We start from the raw sequence: 14,256 nt of genomic DNA, 5'->3' as shown, positions 1-14,256 counted from the left end.
CAGTGCATAGATTTAATCTATTTTTGTTTTATTTAACCTAAACTTTGGGGGTTTATTTAATCTAAAATGTTCTTTGTTATTTAAGCTAAACTTTTGTTTGTTTGTTTAATCTAATTTCCTTTTCTTGTTTTTGTTGCAACTTAACTTTGTTAAGCATCCTTTCACATTTAACCTCTTGTTTGGACAAAATGATGTTGCAAATTCAGTCTGTGCTGCATCATGTGGTTGATTTTCTATTAAGTAATGGACCTAATTTGCCTGTGTTTTCCTTTGACTTGTAAAGAACTATAAAGTCTTCCTATATATGCAATGCTGTGTGGAACCCGAGCCAGTAGAAATCAGAGTTGGTGATTCCCTTCTGTTTAACATTTTTGCCTGAATTCAGAAACGTGGATAGCTGTACAAAAAAACCCTAGCACAGTTAGCTTGCACTGCTGAAGGTTTATGAAAGAGATATGGAGGTATAATGGTACCAATGGAGTAGACAAATTTCACCTTCTCTCTGTGGAAGTATTACTGTACCTTGCATGTGTCATTTGGTTGATAGGACTCTCTTATGTCTCCACTAAAAAAGTAAAGAGTGTGACCAGCAGAGACTGATATTGAGGAATGTTTGAAACAGTTAATAGGATGGCACTGAACTGCAGTGTTACCAACTTGATGGAAGGACTTTACAATGAATAACACCTTGCCCCAAATGCTATGTTTTGTGACAAATCTGCATTTAATCACAAGCAATTTTCCCAGTTTCCACACCACACCAAATGCTTTCCCCCATCCCCATATCTGACTTCACCATGCACTTTAGAACTTCATTTTAAAACTTAAAGTTCTCAAATGCTAAAGGGAAACAAACTGTTTTCACACATTGTGTGCCCATTTTCAAGTGCATTAAAGCCTTATTAAATTTGTTCCTTCTAATCAGATAGCTAGAAAATTTTGGGTTGTGAGTAACAAAGTGACAGGCTGAGATTTGATTCCAATTGCAAACACTTCCCACACTGCTAAACCAGAATCGCTGTTGGAACATATGTGTATTATTTTCAGTGGCACAAGTTACCCGAGGCAATTAAAGGCAATGAGATAGTGAAATGGAGAGAAATAAATATAGAATTAAAGGCAATAAATAATTTCCTCCTATTTTAATTCCACTGGACATTTAATGCCAATGTTCTGAAGACAGGGAAAATTCATAAGCACTTTCTTTTCATGCCTGGCTACTGTCATATGATGAAGTTTCTTATGTGAACAAACTCTGCCCTTTCTATGAAGTCCCAACAGCTGGTGAGAAAACTGCCAGATATCCCTGATTTGCCTCCCGTGCCAAGGCCCTAGCACTCCAATGAAGTTTCAACCACAAAGGGATTCCTTATATTCTAAGTCAATGGGTCATGAAAGATGCTTTTTCCAATGTTATTCCTCAAGTATGGCACATAAGGATACAAAATGACACAGAGGGCATCTCAAAGATAATATAGATCTCTAGGACATATATCCCTCATGCCATGCTGCCTCAATGCCAGGCAGGTACCAGCATGTGCCTGGGGCTCTCCTCTGGAGGCCCTACAAAAATCCTGAAGAAATGATAAAAAACCCTTTTGTTTGACAGAGAAAAGCTGCAGGGTACAAAGCATAGGGAACTAAATAGAAAAAGACAAGTGAGCCATGTGAGCTTTTTTGTCTTCCATCCCTCTGAATAATTTATCCAGCAGAAGATGTGTAGATACGCCAAACGGAATAATAATATAGATATTTTGGAATTAGGCAAAATCCCAGCTCTTAAGGCTGAGAAGTGACAGAAAGACAAGGAACAGGGGAGTTTGTGTTATTCTCGCATGTAATGTTCACTTAAAAGCACAAAGAGTTAATCTTATCATCCTCCACATGGCTGCATTTCTCAAAGATAAAAATCACAAACAAGTAATGCACAGTTACTTGTTACATATTCTTCCCATTACAGCTGACAGGTTCATTAATCACACAGTGTATTTTACTATTAGAAGCTGTAAAGAAGATCAAATCTCCTGTAATTTTTCTTCTTCTTTTCCCATTTGATAAGTGTGTTGTTTTCAATGTGCAGATAAAATATAGTGTCAGTCACAAACAGTCCCAGGAGGGCTGCGGCTCTCCGGTTAGAAAATTCATCCTGATTTGCAATGTAAAAATTCCTTCGAAAATGCATCATTTCCTTTTTAACTTGACCATTAGGCTGAGTAAAATGCATATGCCTGGGCATTCACAAAAGAAGTAATCCAGAATGAAGTGCCTGTGGATATGAGCAATGTTTAAGTAATAGAAATATTGCTTACTGCATGTTGAAAGCATTAGCTATGAATAACCCTATTCATAACATCACATTGATTCATAATTAAAGCCCTGTGAAAAATTACAGAGAAAGTTGACATGTTCGTGGTTAAATGCAGCGAATTTTACAGTTTGTTGTGACTTGCCAATAAAGAACTCTCAGGAAGAAAGATAAAGGAGAGATTCTGTGATCCTGAGCTTTAGCTCGTGTGACTAATGCGAACGGCGACCTATGCGGAAGGCTTAGACCCAGCTTTTGAAAGAGAAGGGTGAAAGCTTCCACTTTAGGAGAATCCATCTAACATGTCTAATGAGAAACAGTTTGGTTGGATGTGCAGCAGTACATTCTAGCCTATGTACAAGGAAGGAAAGCCTCAAGAAATGAATATAACTCAACCCTCTTACCCAGTGAAAGTGAAACAAAGCACTGCAAAGCTGTTTGAAGCTGTGGAGATAGACACCAAGGTCTGACTGCTCTTTCCTCTTTAAAGAGGAATGAGTAATTCCTGGTCCCTCTGCTATGTGTGACACTGTAATGTGTACACGATCTGCTCTGTATTAAGATTTCCACACCAGGTGTGCCACTAAACCTTTAGAAGGAAACATTTGGAGCGATAACTCTAGCAGATGGTATCGTAGGATCACAGAATCAATAAGGTTGGTAAAGACCTCAAAGATCGTCAAGTCCAACCTGTCACCCAAGACCTCATGGCTACTAAACCATGGCACCAACAAGTGTGTGTGCATCAGGCTGATTTTCAGAAGGATGAGGGAATGTCTGAAGACTTGTGGCTTAAATATCTTCACAGAGGTGGAGGAAAAGACTTGCTAATTTTTTTTCCTCCATCCCCCTTCGATCCCTATAAAATAAAATTGGGATCTCTGCCATCCTAAAAAAGAAAGAGATCTGATGCACTCCAATGCTAAGTTTAAGCTTTTGCATATTTTAATATCATGAAAGTAGAGGTACTGTCCTACATGGTAGCACCCTCTTCTCTTTGGGATCACTTATCTCCTCAATCCAAAAAATAGGAGTACAAAATTCATACCTCACAGTATAAAAAGCCTAAATAAATACTGTGAAGTTCCCATTCAGATTCCTTCTGAAATGAGATTTCATAGAGTGCAGGTGAGTAGACTGGTTGGTTCCACCCCAGCTCTGAGGTAATTTATTAGGTGAGTGAATCGTTCAGAGCAGTTAAGGAAAAACAGGCACAAACTTGAACCGAGGAGGTTCCATGTGAACAGAAGGAAAAACTTCTTTGGTCTGAGGGTGCTAGAGCTCTGGAGCAGACTGCCCAGAGAAATTGTGGAGTCTCCTCCTCTGGAGCGATTCCAAACCCCTCTGGCCATTGTGATCCTGGGCAAGTTGCTGGGGGGGACCTGATTTAGCAGGGCGGTTGAACGGGATGGTCTTCCAGAGGTCCCTTCCAAATCCCACCATGGTATGCCTCTGGGATTCTGTGACCTATATTTGGATTATTTTTCCCTTTAAATTGTGCCCAAAAAAAAAGGAACAGGCATTTGAAAGTCTAAAGTGGGAATGCTTAAAAGACACGTTTGTGTAAAGACATCAATACGCTTAATTGGATAATTATTAATACACTAAGGCCAAATGCAGTGTATTTTATAGAGACATATTTATAACCAAAGCCACAGTCCTCCCCTGATAGTCACAGTGGGTTTGAATTAAAACTGAAATCTTGCCAGTGTGTGTAAGAATATATTTAATTTGCATTCAATACAAATGAGTGTGTGCTGTGTGCTCTTGACAAATCAAATCAGCAGGTTTCTCAGTTGGTAGCATAGGAATTTAGCTGTTGGAAACATGCATGTGTGGAAGGCAAACCAGCCAATGATGTTTGAATGAGGGAAGGAGGGGAAAATGCTGCTGAGCTAAAAAAGAGGTAAAATGGGACTTTGGCAGACGTGAGCCAAGTGGTATCTACAAATGTAAAGCAGAGAAGTGAAAAGCATCCAGAGGGGACATTTCCTGAAAGTGATGTTACCTTTTGGGGGTGTTTTATTTTGTGCAGCAGTAATGATGCCATTGATTTCAAACAGAAAGCAAGCTGTGACAAACATCTTGAGAGAGATTCAGCAAAGTGGAGGCTGCAAGCAGCTGAATCTCTAGCAAGACAGACAACTGAAGTACAGAAAAAATGGTGAATGAGCTATTTTCTGTGAGAAGAACAAATACATCAGAGAAAAGAAGTCTACTGACTTAACAGAGGCTTTTTGCACTGCTAATGTTTCATTTCGTGCTCTGCACAGCCCTGCTCTGAAAAGCTAATTGAAGGCTTCCTGGGAAAAACATAGCCTATGCTGGTGCCATAGCTTGTTTAGATCAACGGGGGAAAAAATACTTAGCAAAGCTTCTTGAAAGTCATATGAAACTGCTTCTGCACTGATTCCATTCAAAGAGCACTTGACCTTTTGGGGAAAGAAAAAAACCCCACCACACACGGGCAATCTATTTCTCCCAGGATGTACAATCCAATAAAAATTAAGTTAAACTTACAATGCTGCTTCTTGCTTTACATACTTCTTTTTTATGTGGTTATGTGTACAGAAAATATATAAGTAGTACATTTTCTAGGTTTTCCTCTCCCAGTCATTTTGAGGAACATCTACTGGTGTTTGTGAGGGCAGTTTAGGCTGGACATTAAGAAAAATTCCTTCCCCTAAAGGGCTGTCAAGGCCTGGAACAGGCTGCTCAGGGTGGTGGTAGAGTAGCCATCACTGGAGGGGTTTCAAGGCTGTGTAGATGTGGTGCTGAGGGACATGGTTTAGTGGTGACCTGGCAGTGCTGGGTTAACGGTTGGACTTGATGATCTGAAAGGTCTCTTCCAACCACAATTCTTCCATAATTCTATGATTCTCTATGGAAATGATCATGAATTGGATGTGTTTGGAGCCATGGACAATTCATCACGGACTTAAATAACACAAAAGAGCCAGCATTTAATGGGCACCCATTATCTTCTGCAGTCAGCTGTTGCCTCTTCCTTTGTCACACCGTGAATTTATTCCCTTGAAAGGCCTGGGTGGAATTTCATTTTCTGACATACCTGTTTAACTTGTGAAATTTGACACTGTAATAGCACACATGGAGAATATTTTTCAGAATTGGCATCTAATTCTGGGTCAATGTATTCAACACGACACCTTCTTACCCTGGTTTAGATTGCAGAGTCGAAATTGTCCTAAAGTCAACAGATTGAACTGTCCAAATCCTATTTCTCCTATTTGAAGGAAAATAGCTCAGAAATTTTCACCCAGTGATACATAAGGGTCCTGTAACTGCCAGGAGGATATTCTGAAATGACTGTGAGTTGAAAACGATGTGTTGCAATATAGTATTTATGAAGTTCATCTTGCTTAGATTACCAGAAAGAAGATCAAGAAGCGATTTGCTTATGGTGTGTAAGTAGCTGTATGAAGAAGCATAACTGGTACTAAAGACTCCTTAATCTGGGACAGAAAAGAATCAGCACAGCAAGAACCAGTTGGTAGTTCTTTGAGATATTAAAATTCAAATAAAGAAAATCACTGCTCATTTTTAGCAGTGATAACTAAATATTGGAACAAACTACCACGGAAAATTTCAGCTCCTTCCATTTCTGCAGTCTTCGTAAATCAAAACTAGGTGTTGGTTGGTTGGGGTTTTTTTTCTCTTTGGAGGGGATGATTCAACAAACAGAAGGTTTTTGAGCTCACTTTGGTGTAGGTATGAAATCTGATTGCTCGTGCTGCACACAAGGTCAAGCTATTGGTACAATTGACCTTCTGGCCTTAAAGTCTGTGTATCCATGAATAATTTAATGCACATCTTTGCTTATTTTGTACATTTGCCAACATTTTGTGTCATAACCATTTCCTCTCTTCCTACATATTGCATTGCTTTCTGAAAATGTGTTGTTGTATCAGTAAGAACAAGGCCAGTATTTGTCTTTCTGTAGATGCTTTCTTCTCTCATGAACCAAGCATGTTTTGAACAAAAGTGCTAACCAAATCATGTCCATTTTGGGTAAAAAACAATGAAGTTTAAGACTTTGGTTTCAAATGTTGGAAATTCACGAAAGCTTTAGCTTCAAAAGCACTCTTGCCCATGGAGGTGGCTGGGAACCCCATCCCCGGAGATATTCAAAGTGAGGCTCAACAGGGGTCTGGGCAGCCTGATCTAGTTGAGGATGTCCCTGCTTACTGCAGAGGGGATTGGGTTAGATGACCTTTGGAGGTCTCTTCCAACCCAGACTGTGCTATGAGTCTATGGTTCTATTTCTTCAGCTATACTTTAAAACTCGTTATTTCAACAGATGAATCCAGTTTGAGCAAAGAATTTAATCTAATGCTTATAAGTGCCTGGCTGCTCTGATGACAGGTCATCCTGGCTGTGCTCTATGTGCAGAGCAGACTTCTTTCCTGGACTGAACTCTACCTATATCCATGAAGACTGGTTTCAAATATACATAATAAATTTTGTTAACCACAGCAAAGTTTTTCTCCAGCATTTCTGAAGTATGAAGGGTAGAAAATGCTGTAGGAAAGGGTTCAGAAGCAGATTTTGTTTGTCATCAGCAGATCTCAAAAAGCATGCTGTATCCTGTCAATGAGGTCACTCAGTGTCCCTCAATGCGTCTGTAATGTGGCTGCTTTTATGTCCTACAGGCAGATGAATCAGACTCTTCTGCATAATATAAATCTCAACAATGCTTGCTCATTTGATACCTCCAACTGTTTTCTCTTTCTTCCTTTTCTACTAATATGAGAAAATATGTGCTTGTATTTGCCTGCCTGCATTCACAAACAGGCAAAAATTTGGTCTATTAAGACAAATAATGACTTGTAAATAATACTGAGAATATCACTTCAGGCCATATGCTCCTTCATTTACAGTCCTTTTGTTTACTGCATCTTTAAAAGTTCTTTTCTCAAGGCTACATCTTATTACTGTTATCCAACCAAACCTGATAAATATTGCTCTAATTTGTCTGATCTAGACATCACTCCATTCCATTTTCTCTCTTTTTTTCTCCCCTTCTCTCTTTATCATGTCACCCTAATGGACATTCAAGAAGTCTTTAAAGCATGATCTTCCTCGCCTCCTATGCTCCCTAAGGCACTGTACCCCTATGAGTAGGCTGCCAATGGTGTAGCTGTCCATTGCTATGCACTTTGTACAGTCAGTCACGACATGCAGAGCATGTGCAGGCATCACTGTCAGTATAATACAACATAAGCTGGATTTGGTCCATTTTTGATGGGTGTATGAAGATGGATGTTTTAAATTCCAAGAGAGCAAGCCAGACAGCTCTTGCCTACCAGAATCCAAAGCAGGTGAAGTGATTACCATCTACAAATTGCAAGTCTTGAATGGGTTGTTTGTATTGTTTTCTATTTTTGCTACAGCTGCTGTCATGAGAATGGAGTCATGTTGCTGTGGCATTTTATGTTCTCCTTGCAGACTCTGTCACAAGAACAGAACATTAAAGTTTGAATAGCTACCCTTGCCCATGGAAGACAGTTGAATGCTGCTCTTCTTTAACCTTTAATAGACTCAGTCTTGTGACTGACGAGGCATTCTGGTAGTCATTCCTCCTCCTTCCCCAAAGTTGTGGGACCTGTACAGGGGAGTTGAAGAATGCCAGATAATCAAGAGGCAAAGCACAGTAAAGGGCAAAGGTAGTGAAATTTATTGCAGCCTTTTGCTGCAAGTATGGGACTTTTCACATTTCCAGCCTACTGAGGCAAAGGTTGCAGAGCTAAAATCATAGCAGGACATGAAGATATTGGATCAATTATGATTATATTGATAACAGCAAAAATTTTCATGAGCCTCAGGCACCTCTTCAAATTGTCTGCCTTTAATAGAATAAGCTCAGCGTGATGCTTCTTTCCAGTCCAGAACCTGTCCAGCAAAGCTATCCAAATATTGTTTCTACATGATTCCTTTCTTTTTAATAACTTGTTCTCTGTGCTTCCAAATATTGGTGGGTTTGTGTCATTTTTAGTGTCTCTGCCCTTCAGGGATGGGTCAGCTTTGAACTGAAAAAGATTTCTATTTAAGTGAACTTCATTCCATGTCTTTCAATTTCCAGGACTTGTTCTGCATCCATGACACTGGTCCAGATTTCACAGTTTTGAACTCTCTTCCCTCCTCTGATTTACTTGCTTTGCTCAAATTTTGCTTGTTGAATTCAGATCGAATTTTGCCTGTTGAGTAGCTGTGGTAGCTTGGCCACCAACTTGGGATTGATTCCTTTTTTTGTGCTTTACAATCCATGCCAGTCAATAGCATAATTTCAGAATATACTCCAAATAAAAAGCTATCCAGGAACAGTGACTTCAGCTGATTACTGTTTATTGCAGTAAAAATTACAAGGAATTGTAGCCTTGCAGAATATTTGCATAGAAATTATGAAGAATTAAAGGCAAGTGGCTCCAGGGCACTGCTGCTTTCATACTTGGGAAGCCCCAGGTATGTCAGCTAGCTTAGTCCAGTGCCAAATAGGATGCGCTTCAGTATAGAAACAATTATTTACTTTGCCTCTTCTCCCTTTAAAGAATTGGAACTATCTGGAGGCACCATCAGACTGGAGTGTCTTTGGTATTTGTTTTTTGTCCATCCTGATGGAGGGCAGTAGCCAAGGAATGGCCCATTTGAAGAGTTCTCAGGGAAGAAAACTCTATCTCCTTTGAAAAAAAAAAATCTAAGTTTCAGGTAGAATGAACAAGTAGCACTCTTTGAAGACAATAAAAATGACATTTCTTGGCATTTCAGCCACTTATTACTGAGCTCTGGTGCTGTAAATACTTATGGCTGCTCATTACTGCAACCTTCCAAGCAAATCTTTCGAGTTCAAAGTCTATGAGGACAAAGTTCTACATGTGCATAAGCATTCCAAGCATAAAAAGAGTCATTCCAGGGACAGTGTTTCTGGTCTTTATTCTTGCATTCATTCTTCAGCGGAGAGTTATCCATTTCTATTTGTCACACAAATCTTTACAAATGAGTATGTTTGACATCCTTTTAAATACAACAAATAGACAAAATCTCTTAAGAGACAGAACAGTAGCACAGATTAGATTCAGAAAATGGACAAGAGCAGCACAGGATGACTGGGGAAAAGTCTGAAATCTGTTATTATCCCATGTACCAAAACAAAACAGTCATCTGGTAAGTACAGAGACTGAACAATTTGTACTTGGAAGACAATTTTTTTTCTTTAGCAAAGAGGTTACCTATTTGTTTTTCCTGTCTAATTTAATGTAAATATATCATGAGTGACCTTTCTTTCTTTTCATTTCTTCTTGGTTTTTTTTTTTCTTTCCCCTGAAATGTTTTCTCTGGAATATATTATCAAAACCTCTGCTTTAAAACCATAACATTTTTAATGTTGCCTTTCTGCTCTAGGGAGCTCTTTGTTACATAATGAAATCTCCAAGTACTAACCAATTCTTCTCATATTAGCACAACAAGAGAGCATCACTCCTGACATCCAACAGATTTGCCTTGGCCATGGTGGGAACGAGATGCAGCAGCAAGAAACTCAAAATGCAATTGTAAATGAACCCTTTTTAGCTGCTGTCTATTTATTTTTGCAACTACATTGAATTAACTAAGTGTAATCTTTCCTCATAAAAAAAACACCCTTCCCTCAGCTGGAATTGTTTGTTAATCTAGGCAGTTAGAATCACATTCCCTTTTCTGCATGGAGGTAGGTTTGGGGAAAACAAGAGCTAAATGTTTTGCAGTCCTTGAAGTGCGGATTTGTAGGAGGATACAATAAAAACCTTGCAGAGGAGTTAAATAGTTGTATTTAAAATGTTGTCTTTTGTGATTTTGATCATCTCCTCTCAATGCTGTTAAGCCTCAATCCTGGAAACCGAATTTTCATTGCTTCCATTTAAAAACCCAAACAAATGAAATGATAATAATTTAAAAACAGTTTTTGTGATTGGGACTTTTTGTGCAAAGACATTCACTTGCCTCAGCTTTACAAACCTGAAGGAAGTAACCCAGAGCCTGGGGGCAATACAATGGCTGACACCTTAGAACTATCCTGGGGGCTGACCCCTGACATCGGGTTTGCAGCCCACAAAGCTGAGAATTATCATCATTCTCAACAAGTGCCAGGAACTTGTGTCAGATCTTATTTTTTCCTAATGTAAACACAGAGCAGTGAGTACATATTGCAAATAAACCAAGAAGAACAAGAATCTTACCAAACCAAAACACCACACTGAATACACATTCTTTTGTCGTGGCAGGAGAAGGAGAAGGGTGACCCTCGCAGACGGTGCTGAGCTCAGAGCCCTGGAATGCACCTCCTGGAAAGTGATAAAACATCTAATATTAAAACACAGATGGAAGAAAATGATTTCACTGAGTTTTTCATTGTAGCAATCATTCAGTGGATCACTACCTTAGGTGGTATAACTGGAACAAGCTAGTAAACTTTACTGGATATTATGCTCGCTCTGATGTCTTCTGACAAAACATTTTGTAGCAGCAGATTTTGCACAATATCTGTCGTGGGTTTGCTCACGTCAGTGCTCACCACCATACCCTCCACTGGCTTTGGCAGGATCATGAGCACTGCTCAATACTCACCTGTAACTATTTGTTTTAAGTATTTTTTGAAAGAAAATGTCAGAGGAAATATCTTGCACGAATTTACTTTCTCTTTGGCCCAACAAAAAGAAATCTAAGCTCTGGTTTTTGCATGTTGATAGCATATTTCTTTTTGTCTCCCTCCTTCCCTCCCTTCCTCCTTTCCTTCCTTCCTGCCTGCTTTCCTGCCTTCTTGCCTTCCTGCCTGCCTATTTGCCTGCCAGCCTTCCAAATTCCTTCCTTCCCATCTGATGGCCAAACTCTGCGTTCCTTTCTAACAACAGCCTGAACCATCTTATCATCGTGCTTGGCTCTCCTTGTCATGGGATTGAGGAGGCAATATCCAACTAACTTGTGCTTGGTGTGGAAAAAGAAGGTAGGGCAGACATTTCACTAGTGTTTTGCAAGAAGGAAGGAGTAGCTGGAAGAAGAGATTTAGAACAGCAAAATAAGATGATTTGGAAGAAAAAAATTATGTTGCCTCTTGTGGAATACAGAATTTAAGACAATTGGGAATCAATAGAGAGTGTATTTGTCATGTTGAATTATTTTATTTCAGTAATGTCAAAGAATTAGATAATGAAGTGAGAAAGCCTAAATTATTTAGTTCAGCAGTTTCCAATTGAAATTTTTCCCTTGCAGCACTTTGATTTCAATGAAACTACATTTTCATAGAAAATGTACTGCTCCTCTCACCTTACTTTGTTCTAAAATAGCCCAGATTTGTACCCTTCCAGGTCATGCTGTGTAGTCTTTTTTTTCCCTTGGGTGTTTGAAAATGAGTTGGAACTGAAAGGATAAGAAGTTGTTGGAAGAGGAAAGAATTTGATCTATTAAATTGCCTCTGTTATCAGCAGTGGTGGTTATACTGAAATTGCATTTTTATACTTAAGGCTTTCTGTGTGATATGTTTTTAACTTCAATCTAATGTGCACAGTCATAGGAATTATGAAGCCTTTTCCATGTTTGTGCAACTATAACATCAAAACAAACAGCAACCAGGTGGCTGCCATCACATCCCCACTTCTAAATCCATGTTGTACCATCTCAAAAAAGAGGGTGGAGTGCTGAATTTCTGCACCTTTTTGCAGTCATTTTACCATAAACCACAATTTCCTATAATGTTCTCTAACTCATTAAGTCAGGTTGTTGTTAATTGTCAGGACAGACCTGGGGTACTTTGTAGCAGCAATGCCAGTCCAGATACAAACCCAAGGCTCGCAGTCATGAGTACTACCATTAGAGTTCAAAGATGAAGGCTATGTGGAGAGTATTCAACCTGAACCTCCCCTGGCACAACTTGAGGCCATTTCCTCTTGTTCTGTCACTTGTTGCACATGAGAAGAGTCCAACCCCCACGTGACTCCACCTTCCATTGAGGTAGTTGCAGAAAGTGATGAGGTCTTCCCTAGATCTCTGCTCCAAAGTAACCAACCCCAGTTCCTTCAGCCACTCCTCATAAGACTTGCGCTTGAGCCCCTCCACTAGTTTCACTAGTGTGAAGATTCACTAATCTTTCTTGCCATGCATATGGAGGTCCAGCTGCTGCTGAGCCAGAGCCCATCTCTCCCTCCTCATATCATGGCCTGTGACTCACAGACCACAAAGATTACACATGTTCTTTACATGACAAGCCAGAAGTGTGAAACCATCTCTATTCCTGCCAAAACACTCTGTGTTAAACCTGTGCACCAAAAAACAACAACCACCAACAACAACAGAAGAAAAGAAACCCAAAAACCTGCAAGAAATATCTGTTAGGAAGTCCCAGGATTTAAAGCTTTTCTAGAGCTTTCCAATGGCTGGGAGCATCATTAGTCATAAATCATTAGAAGTACTTACAGTGAAAGTCAGAAAGATGAAAGCTCATTACAGAAAATGAACAGCCATTTTCCACTGTTTCTGCAGCAGAACCCTGATATCTATTTACATGTGATTTCCAATATTAATATCACTGTGGCAAAATAAATCACTCCCCACACTTTTACATTTTTAATTACATTTCACTGCACTTGTTCTTTTGTTTACAGTTAGCCAATGAAATATTTATTGTATCTTACATGTAAGATGAGGTTTCAGTATTTTAATCAGATTTTCCACATAATCTCCCTTCCCCCCCCCCCCCAACACACACTTTCTTTTACTGTCTTTTTTTTTATGACCCTAAACACCACAGGATGTTGTTCTGTAGAAAATCTCATTATTTTTTAATACATGGCTATTTATTAATGTATTGTGTATATAACACACTATGCATTTCTTTGCATTGATGAATACATTTACATCCACTTGAGAATAAGAATTCCCTTAAGGGCTAATCTCATATTTCTCTGGCTATGCTGCCAAAACACTACGCTTCTGATGTTTTCCTGGTTTTCCCTCTGGTTTGATTGTGGGGTTCTTTGAGGCATGATGAGGTCTGTTCTGGTTTGCTGAGGAGATTCATAGAATGGTTCAGGTTAGAAAGGACCTTGACGATCATCTAGATCCACCCCCCCACCACGGGCAGGGAACACTTCCTCTATCCCAGCTTGCTCAAGGCCTTATCCAACCTGGCATTGAACGCCTCCAAGGAGGAAGCATCCACAATGTCCTTGGGCAACCTGTTTCAATGTCTCACCACCCTCATTGTAAAGAACTTTTCCCTAATCTCCAGTCTAAATCTCCCCTTTTCCAACTGAAAGCCATTGCCCATTTTCCTGTCACTACAATCCCTTGCGAAAAGTCCCTTCCCAGCTCTTTCCACCAGTGGACATAGACTACTATATTATTTTCAGAGTGTAGACACATGCTGTGACAGAGGTTACTGAAAAAGGTGCTCATATCTGAATTCTGTGTTAATAGAATAGAATAGAATAGAATCAATAAGGTTGGAAAAGACCACAGAGATCAAGCCCAACCTGTAACCCAAGACCTCATGACTACTAAACCATGGCACCAAGTGCCATGTCCAGTCCCCTCTTGAACACCTTCGGGGTGGTGACTCCGCCACCACCCTGGGCAGCACATTCCAATAGCTAACAACTCTCTCTGGGAAGAACTTTCTCCTCACCTCTAGCCTAAACTTCCCCTGGTGCAGTTTGAGACTGTGTCCTCTTGTTCTGGTGATGCTCTGAACTGTTCTTCTTCATTGTGAAAGAGGGAACCTGTTCTCACATCTCTATATTGCCAACGTCAGTGTTTTGCAGTGGCAGGTAAGCAACTTTTTAGGATAATGACTAAGAGAATGTTGAAGAAAAAGTTTGTTTGAACCTCCTGAATTAAGAACAGGAGATCTTTAAAGGAATCCCACCAAAGCCAGATGAATTCAGTACGTGAGAAATGGGTGGAAGATG

This window comes from Dryobates pubescens, chromosome 3, assembly GCF_014839835.1.
Source record: "Dryobates pubescens isolate bDryPub1 chromosome 3, bDryPub1.pri, whole genome shotgun sequence".
NCBI lineage: Eukaryota > Metazoa > Chordata > Aves > Piciformes > Picidae > Dryobates > Dryobates pubescens.
This window is presented reverse-complemented; position numbering follows the sequence as displayed.